Raw genomic sequence first — 10,000 nt, forward strand, 5'->3', positions numbered from 1 at the left:
TTGGCACTTTGCGGCGTGGAGGCAGTTGCGCGACCACTCCTATCCCAAACCAACAAAGCATGGTGTATCCTAAGTGTTCGGTACAAGCACACCACGACGGGACACATTGAACGGTTCAGCGATCTCTCTGCACTAGTGGAAGAACTCCAACGTGATACGGGAGACATTGCTCTAAACCGAACGGCATCTCTGCGCGTTTACTTGACGCACCCCAACTTGGTCAACTGTTGGACTTTTCGTAATCACGGCGGGACACATTGAACGAGCTCTAACGGATCTCTGCACGCATGGAACATGGTGGCGGGAATCATTGCTAGAACCGAACGGCGCCTCTGCGCGATGTACAAAGCCCAACAGGAACCTCGTATCGGCTGCCGAGCCGGAGCTTGAACAACTTGGACTTTCACCTCTAATTTATATCAACTCACCACTCCCCGAGGGATCCGCAGAATTGCTTCTGGGTCCCGTATCGTTATTTGCGATTCGTGTTTGCATTACACTACATTGAACTATTCCAACTTGTTTATCCGCATGGCGAACATTTGCTGCATAGAACATTTAAGTTCCACTTCGCTCTCCCCTACGTGGGTCTGAGCTTCGCTCTCAGGGAAAAAATATGCCACATTTGGTAGGGAGACCCGGTTTCATCACGCTTTGTGCCCTGCACCATATATACCCTCATAAATTTATTCATTGGATTAGATCCAAGGAACACCAGATCATGCACCACTACCCATAATAGCTCATCGAGCTTAGCGTGAATCCTTCGGGTTTCCCTAAGAAGTTCGATTGGTCTTGCAGAGTTTAAAGACAACGAAGCTTAGTTTCAAGCAATGGTTAATATACGCGTATTCAAAACCCTTAGCTGTTACAACTTTTTTACTAGAAACCATCACGACGAAGTCTTTGGGTCCGTAGACCCGTGATGTACTGCTCCAGGGAACGTTTTTATAGGGTGGAAGCTCAAAATCATAGGTTAAAATCATCGGCAGAGCCCACCAGACACCACTTTTGCTTCATTAGTTCGGACTATAGGCATACGACGATTTTTATCGCGGAGGGACGTATGACCCAAACGGGGGCTTAATGACCCACTGCCACTGCAAACCATGCTCCTACGACTAAATAGAGGTAAAACTACGATTTGGTGCAATCTTCATGTTTGACCTCGTAGCAAGGTACCCTCCCTATAGTAGGCAATGAGCAAATGATCATAATCCCAGGAGGGCAAAAATGGGAACCCGAAAGGAAAGCGCTGTTGGCGCGCCTAAGCTACTGGCCCGTAGAGTAAAAATGGTACCCCCAACAAAGTTGTCGATTGACATTCTGATTGCACTTTTATCATCTAGGGTGCGTTCCTTACACGTTTTGAGGGGTTTTAGCGAAAAACATGTTTTGAGCCACACGAGCTCTCCGGCCCGCTCGGTGCACATTTTTGAAAAAAGCTAGGAGCTGCCCCTAGGTTCGGGGTGTCACAAAATATTGAAAAGTGGTCAAAAACCGCTATCCAGAATCGGATGTAGAATCATTAGACGAACTTAAAATTGTTCTACGACCAATGTCTGCGACGTTTAGTATTCAAGATATGGCCCGCCCTAGGTCTGACCTGGCATTTTCGTGAAAATTTAAAGCATGGCCATAGGGACGGGTAAAATAGCTATTTTGAAGCAAAAACCACCTCACTTTAAATGGCCATAACTTTTGAAAAACAAGAGCTAGGGTGCGTTCTCGACACGTTTTGAGGTGTTTTAGCGAAAAACATGTTTTGAGCCACACGAGCTCTCCGGCCCGTTCGGTGCACATTTTTGAAAAAGCTAGGAGCTGCCCCTAGGTTCGGGGTGTCACAAAATATTGAAAAGTGGTCAAAAACCGCTATCCAGAATCGGATGTAGAATCATTAGACGAACTTAAAATTGTTCTACGACCAATGTCTGCGACGTTTAGTATTCAAGATATGGCCCGCCCTAGGTCTGACCTGGCATTTTCGTGAAAATTTAAAGCATGGCCATAGGGACGGGTAAAATAGCTATTTTGAGCAAAAAAACCACCTCACTTTAAATGGCCATAACTTTTGAAAAACAAGAGCTAGGGTGCGTTCTCGACACGTTTTGAGGTGTTTTAGCGAAAAACATGTTTTGAGCCACACGAGCTCTCCGGCCCGATCGGTGCACATTTTTGAAAAAGCTAGGAGCTGCCCCTAGGTTCGGGGTGTCACAAAATATTGAAAAGTGGTCAAAAACCGCTATCCAGAATCGGATGTAGAATCATTAGACGAACTTAAAATTGTTCTACGACCAATGTCTGCGACGTTTAGTATTCAAGATATGGCCCGCCCTAGGTCTGACCTGGCATTTTCGTGAAAATTTAAAGCATGGCCATAGGGACGGGTAAAATAGCTATTTTGAAGCAAAAACCACCTCACTTTAAATGGCCATAACTTTTGAAAAACAAGAGCTAGGGTGCGTTCTCGACACGTTTTGAGGTGTTTTAGCGAAAACATGTTTTGAGCCACACGAGCTCTCCGGCCCGATCGGTGCACATTTTTGAAAAAGCTAGGAGCTGCCCCTAGGTTCGGGGTGTCACAAAATATTGAAAAGTGGTCAAAAACCGCTATCCAGAATCGGATGTAGAATCATTAGACGAACTTAAAATTGTTCTACAACCCCCAGTCCGACGCCTCGTATTCGAGATATAGCACTTTGTAGGTCTGACCGAGCAATTTTGTACTGAAATGTATGGCGGACATGTTATTCATTAAACAACATTAACTTGCATCGTGCCCTACTTCATCGGCACAGCTACTATCGACTATCTATTGTTGAAATGGATTGAGTTTGACCATTTTAGCTCTTTTCTTATGCCGTGCACCAACAGTGTGTACCGATCAGGGAAAGTACACTACGTACGCGTTCATGGATGTATATGTTGGTACAAGTTGCCGGTCGGAATAGCAGTGCACCAAAACTGTGTACCGATCAGGGAAAGTACAAGACGGAGGGCGCAGCCCGAGCGTACGCGTTCATAGATGTCCATGTTGGTACAACCTACATGTACGTACCTTGTTTTTGTATCAAAAGTTCCAATAAAGTGTTTGTATGCTTAAAATGCTTATCTCAACCGGTCACCTTTTGGCCTGCCCTTTTATAGACAGAAACCTAGAACGATACTCGCGATGTTTGTGTTTTTCCATTCGCCCGGGACGACGAAATGAGCTCTGTGCACATCGTGCAGAAAACTGTCTCCTCCTCGTATGTTTTTGTCCCTCCACGCATATAATCACCCACATTTGTGTTCAACACGGACGGCGCAGCCCGAGCGAACGCGTTAATGTTTATGTTTGTGCACACTAAAGTTACAATCCTAGGATTTGGTTATTGCGTCGCAGTGCCCGACCGTCGCGGACACCATTCTTGGACAAAAGTCCAAGTACGTAGAGTACATTCCCTAGGTATGTGCCCGTTCGTGACTTTCGTTGCGTGCTTACAGACACGCTTGGGTATGTTTACCATACAAGGTTTACTAGGAAAACCTGGGAAGGACGCTTGCCCTCCCGTTGCGGACACCATTCTTGGAAAGAAGTCCTGCTACGTAGCGTTCTTTAATGTACTTGATCAGTTTGTATTGCATTTGCTTTGTGCAATTGACTTTTGCTAATGCTCACTAAGGGGTGTTCGTTTGCGATGTGTATGATAAGCAACTGTCTATTCTAACCAGCAGTTAAATAACACTTTTCACCCAAATCATAGGAACGTAGAGTACTTTCCCTGATCGGTACACAATTTTGGTGCACCTCTAACTTCGCCAGCACTTTATCGTTACGTTTTGTGCACAACCTTGGGACATGGTGTAAGTTTCATCATTGTTATGTTTGATTCGGTTTATTATGATTGAAAAATACGCTACGTCCTAGAAATCTGAACTCGAATACTTTTGCCACGTTGCGCAAAAAGCTACTGAGCAACTCCTAGCCGTTTACCGATTTAAAATTTAATTTTCGTTATTAGTTTTAAAAATACGCTAAGTCCCAAAAATCTGAACTCGAATACTTTTTCTATGTGCCGCCAAAAGCTACTGAGCAACGCCTAGGTTGGTACATTTTGGTACATGGAGTGTATGCGTGCAGGCGTACTGCCGTGCTGGACCGGAAAATCGCACTTGCTACTAGAACGTAGAGTAATTCCCTAGATAGGTGCTTTTGCATGCCTCTGTTCGACGTCCATGCAACTTGGAACGTGCGACACACGTAGCTAGGCTTCTCCATACATATTCCCTAGGGTAGCACCAAATTGCACACTTTCAGGGGTATATTTTGGTACGGTGTACTGTGCATGGTACAAGTATCATTAGCTCGTGCAATTTATTTTGCATCAAGTTGCGATTGCTGGTGCGTCGAGATAGGAGTGTTTCGCGACTTTTGCCAAGCTTTGGTGCCATTTTGTGAATAATTAATGTTCTAGCCACAATAAACGTGCAACATAATGCCAATAACGAAAACGCCATTTTCAAGGGACTTCCAGTCAAAATGTTTGCAATCAGCGCTTTCCTGTCGAGTTCAGGATTTGGGACTGAGCGTTTTTTTCACGATCCAATCAAACGACCAGTTCGTGAATAAACAATTCATACAACAGTGCATCCCTTCAAAGTAGAAAAAGCCGAATGCTAGGGAGCTCCAGTCAAAAACGTTGTCATTGGCGCTTTCTTCTCGAGTTCAGGATTTGGGACTTAGCGTTTTTTCACGATCCAGCCAAAAGACCAGATCGTGAAATAAACGATTAATACAACTGTACTAGTACATCCCTTCAACTGAAGCAAGCGCACCATACATGACCCGTACGCTAATCATCCAAGCACATGACACGTCAACTAAGTCAACACATAATACAACTTGGAAAACTAACGGGTAAGTAGGTCGTCGTGTACGAGACGAGACACACCGACCAAACCAGGTCAACACGTCACATGCACAAGACATCCTACTACCAAGGCCGACCACCTCGACACACGACCTGTTAACCGAACATGGTCAACACCATCATGTGCAAGGCAACCGGGCCAAACGGGTCAACTTATACAACTTGTAACGAGCATGTGTAAGCTTACTGGTGTGGTCCGCACGGTCCTCACATCAAGACAATCAAGTCGAGAACGAGGCACGCCGACAAGCTCATTAGTGTTAAGTGTCCTTCTCCATCCTATGTCAAGTCACTCGTCTGACACGGAAGAAGCCAACTCTTGTCCACTAGTATAAAGGAACGGTCTCCAGACCAGGTCAAGTCACTCGTCTGACAAGGAAGGAGCACGCACCAAGCTTCACCAGAGCACGGTACCACGGTCCCCAGACCAAGATGGTTAGTTACGCCAACGAGGAAGGGGCACGCGTTCCCTTGCTACACTCAACTTAGTACACTCATGCTCTCACAAGAGTATCCCCTGTGTCGACGTGGTCCCCAGACCAAGACGAGCTTGCGCACATCGAGGAAGGGGCACACGGACAAACCACCAAGCATGGGTCGCCTGAGAGGATCGATGCGAACGCATCTCTACAACTCGCAGCTCCCAGCCTGAAGTCCCGTCGTTTGCGGGCGGTTGATAGGTGTCGAAACTAGGTATATCCACGTTGGGCAGAGCTCAAGCCAACGGCGTTCCCAGTTACGGTACTAACACGTGCAGCGAACTCCACTCATTGCGGCCTAGGTATAGCGGGATGAGACGCCGGGCTGCAGACGCAGACTCCAACGGATCTCAGAGGGTTGTTAGGCCCGCTAGCTTCCGAACACCTAATGGGTTTGAGAAGCGCTATCAGCTCGGATTGGCTACGACCTTAGAGGCGTTCAGGCATAATCCAGCGGACGTAGCGTCATACCAAAGTCCGGTCGGACTAGTATTGAGCCAGTGGTCCGTACCTGTGGTTCCTCTCGTACTGCACAGGAATTCCGTTAAGATAGCGACTATAAGCACACACCAGTAGGGTAAAACTAACCTGTCTCACGACGGTCTAAACCCAGCTCACGTTCCCTTGAAAGGGTGAACAATCCTACGCTTGGTGAATTTTGCTTCACAATGATAGGAAGAGCCGACATCGAAGGATCAAAAGCCACGTCGCTATGAACGCTTGGCGGCCACAAGCCAGTTATCCCTGTAGTGTTCATCGAGTAGCCGTCGGGTACAGACGTATGTAAACACGCTCCGACAAAGTGTGCAAAAAAGTGTGTAAACGGCCTCGGATCGCTCTGAAACCCTCAAAATCGTGTTCAGAGCACCCAATTTACCTATAGATAGTGTTATTTGGTCGAATTTCTGTGATTTTTGCGCTTTAAAAATTCGTGTTGTTCTGTGTACATTTGCCCCCGGTAGTACCAAATTTCCGGGTGTGGAAAAATGCGCAAAACTGTGTGATTTCGGCGCCGGAAACACTCGATTCTGGATAATTCGACGCTTCTAAAGCGTTTAAAAGTGTTTTCGAGACGTTTTGAGAAGTTTAAAGTGCATAAAAGTGTGTGTTTACATCCCCATACAATTTGTATGGGGAACTTTGAATGTGAATAACTCAGTGAAAAACGCACGGATTCGTGCCGGATGTGATTTTAAAGGTGCGCGTAGTGACGCTGAACGTGAATTTAAAAAACAGAACGAAAATCGGTGAAAAACGAGAAAATAAAAGTGTCGGGGTGCTACCGCCGGAGCACGTGCTTTCGAAAAATCGAAATAAATAGCAAATCGCGAATAACTCCGCGAGTTTTGCTCGGATTCGTGTGCGGTTTTCACCGTTGTGCTTGTTTTTATGCGTACAATAAGATTGCATCAAAAATTTGTGAAAATCGTGAAAAAATTTTTGACGTTTCTTGGTGACAGTTCTATAATACCCAAGGGACAAATTTTGTCCGGGGAGCAGTTCCCAAGGGGCAAAAATTTGAAAAGTCCGTTACTGCTCGAAAAGTGCTCGAGTTTACAAAAGTGCGCAGAAAATTCGGAGAAGAAGTGTAGTGCCCGCGGCAGCTCGAATCTGCTCGATTCGAGTAGTTCGAGCAACTCGAAAACTGCTCGAATTTTTCGAAAAATCCCTAAAAGTGCCGGAAAAATTCGGGATTGGTGCGGATCCATTCCCCACGTGAGCGACGCACCCTCTCGTAATTTTTCGCCACCCACCCCTCCCCCAGCCCACCAGGGGGTCGCAAGTCGGACCATAGTGGAAAACCAGCGTGGAAGAAGGATTCTACAGCAGCGATTGAGCGGCAGAACACCAGCTAGACGGCGCTGCATACTTGGGGTCATCTCGACCCCGGGGTCAACCGACCCCGGGGTCACATCGACCCCAGGGTTATTTAACCCACCAACCTGAAAGTCGGCAAAGATGATGGCATCATCCGGGATGTCAACGCGCGCGAGTGCGAGGTCAGTCTCTGTGGACTGCCGTAGCAGCTTGGCATCTGGCTCGAAGCTGTTTGTGACCGAGCCTCGAGTGGCGCTGCCTAGGGTCAGTGTCACAGGCAACAACAAGCCCGCCGTGGCATCCAAGGCCGCCACGGCCACACCGGAGCTCGAGTTGCTTAAGGCAACAATCCAACGACTAGAGGAGCAGAATGCAGAAATGAAGGAGCAAAATGCTCGCCTCTCCGAGCAGATAACTGGCATGTGCCAACTGCTACAAGAGGAAAAGGAGGAGGCAAAACGACGAGAGGAGAAGTTGGAGGCACAGATGGAGAAGCTCGCCGCCGCACATCAGCGCGACCGAGACGTGCTCAACTCTCTTCTGGCAGCAAAGGTTGCCGGCGGACAACCGTCAGCTAGTCCGCGCCAACCTCCGACTCCGCTGCCGCGCCGACCCTCTGCGCCGCAGCTGCAGCAACAACAACAGCAGCAGCGGAACCAGCACGAGCAGGAGCAGCCCCGCGCGTCGACGTCGCGCGCAGTCATGCCGCCGCGCAGCGAGGCATCGACAGCCGTCCGCGTAGACGTTGTGCCGGAACTCACCTTTAGTGAGGTCGTGCGGCGTAGATATCGCGGAAAAGCTACGGGTAAGCCACGTTCCCAGCAGCAGCAGCAACAGCAACAGCAGCAGCAGCAGCAGCAGCAGCAGCGTCAGCCACAGCGACAGGCGGTCGCCGGCTCGCAGCAGCAGCAGCAGGAGCGTATGCAGCAGCAACATCAGCAACATCGTAAGCGAAAGCCGAGGCCCGACATCATCGAGGTGTCTCCCAGTGAAGGCGAAACCTGGGATGGCATCTACGAGAAGGTGCGCGAAGCCATTCGTCTGGACGCGGCTCACAGCGAAATGAAAGGGCATATTAAGCAGGGCCGCCGAACTCATGCCAGGCTGCTACGTATGGAGCTGAGCAAGACGGCAAACGCTCCGCTTATGCTGGAAGGCGTCCGCAAAATCATCGGCGACGCAGGCGTCAGTCGGCTTGTCACAGAAATGGGTGAGCTGCTGGTAGTCGATATCGATCCCCTTGCTACGGAGGAAGATATCATTGCTGCCCTCGATGCTAAGATTGGCGCAAGTGCTGGAGTTGTTTCTGCCAGCATTTGGGAACTACCGGATGGTTCGAAGCGAGCACGCATCCGGCTACCTGTGAAGTCGGCTCGGCAGTTGGAAGGACTTAAACTGTTCCTGTGCGACTGTGTGAGCAAGGTTCGAGCAGCCCCACCAACGCCTCCAGAGCGACAGCGCTGTTTCCGCTGTCTGGAGATGGGCCACATCGCCTCGAACTGCCGTTCCACCGCAGATCGACAGAATCTGTGCATCCGCTGTGGGCTTACCGGACACAAAGCACGATCCTGCCAGAATGAGGCAAAGTGCGCACTGTGCGGTGGCGCTCACCACATAGGCCACAGCGAATGTGCTTGTTCGGCCCAACGATGTTCCCGGCCCTGAAAGTTCTGCAGGCGAACCTGGGCCATGGCCGTGATGCCCAGAACCTGGTGCTGCAAGCTGCCAGAGAGGAGAAAGCAGACGTGCTCATTCTCTCTGATGTTCTGCGCCCACCTGAAAACAACGGCCGGTGGGCATTCAGCAGCTGCAAGGCGGTAGCGGTGGTAGCTGTCGGTGAGCTACCAATACAGCGGGTGTGGTGCAGTGAAGCTCAGGGGTTGGTTGCAGCGCAGATCGGCGGAGTGGTTTTATCAGCTGCTATGCTCCACCAAGCCTTAACCTCGCAGAGTTCGAGCGCTTCTTGGAAGCAATAGAACTCGAAGGCTTCTCCCACCCTCAAGTCGTCGTCGCCGGCGATTTTAACGCCAGACATGAGGAGTGGGGGCAGCCCGAGACTTGCGACCGCGGGGAAGAGCTGCACGGAATGGTGGAGCAGCTTGGCCTAATCGTGATTAATCAAGGTCGGGAATACACGTTTGATGGCAACGGGGTGGCTCTCCCGAGTATAGTGGATGTGGCATTCGCGAGCCCGACGATCGCTCGCCCTGACACCTGGGTTGTTAGCACAAGATACACCGCGTCAGACCACCGCTATGTTCTCTACACCGTGGGAGGAACACCAGCATCGCCCGAGCAGCTGCAGGACCAGCAGCAGCCAGCGCAACAGTCCTCTGCGCAGCAGCAGCAGTCACTTCAGCAGCAGCAGCAGCAACAGCAGCCATCGCAACAGCAGCAGCAGCAACATCAGCGGCAACCGTCATCGCGGCAGGGTGCTTCCGCTAGCCAGAGGCGTGTGCGTCACGCTGGCCGTAGATGGAAGACCTCGCAGTTTTCTCCTTCCTCATTCCTCGAGGCGCTGTTCGCTGCGGACTTTGTCCAACGCGCATCGACCCAGGAGGGTATGATCGCAGCCATGTTGAAGGCCTGCGACGAGACGATGCAACGGGTTACCCGAGTGCACCAAGACCCGCACCGTAACACATTTTGGTGGTCTCCCTCCTGGCTCGCCTGAGGAACAACTGCGAGGTTGCCCGTGACCGGATGCTGCGGACGGCTGATTTGGAGGAGCGCAGCATAGCAGCAGCTGAGCACAGGACAGCAAGGGCAGAGCTCAGCCGAGCAATTCGA

The sequence above is a fragment of the Anopheles arabiensis genome (genome assembly GCF_016920715.1).
Source record: "Anopheles arabiensis isolate DONGOLA chromosome X unlocalized genomic scaffold, AaraD3 X_pericentromeric_contig0003, whole genome shotgun sequence".
Taxonomy (NCBI): domain Eukaryota; kingdom Metazoa; phylum Arthropoda; class Insecta; order Diptera; family Culicidae; genus Anopheles; species Anopheles arabiensis.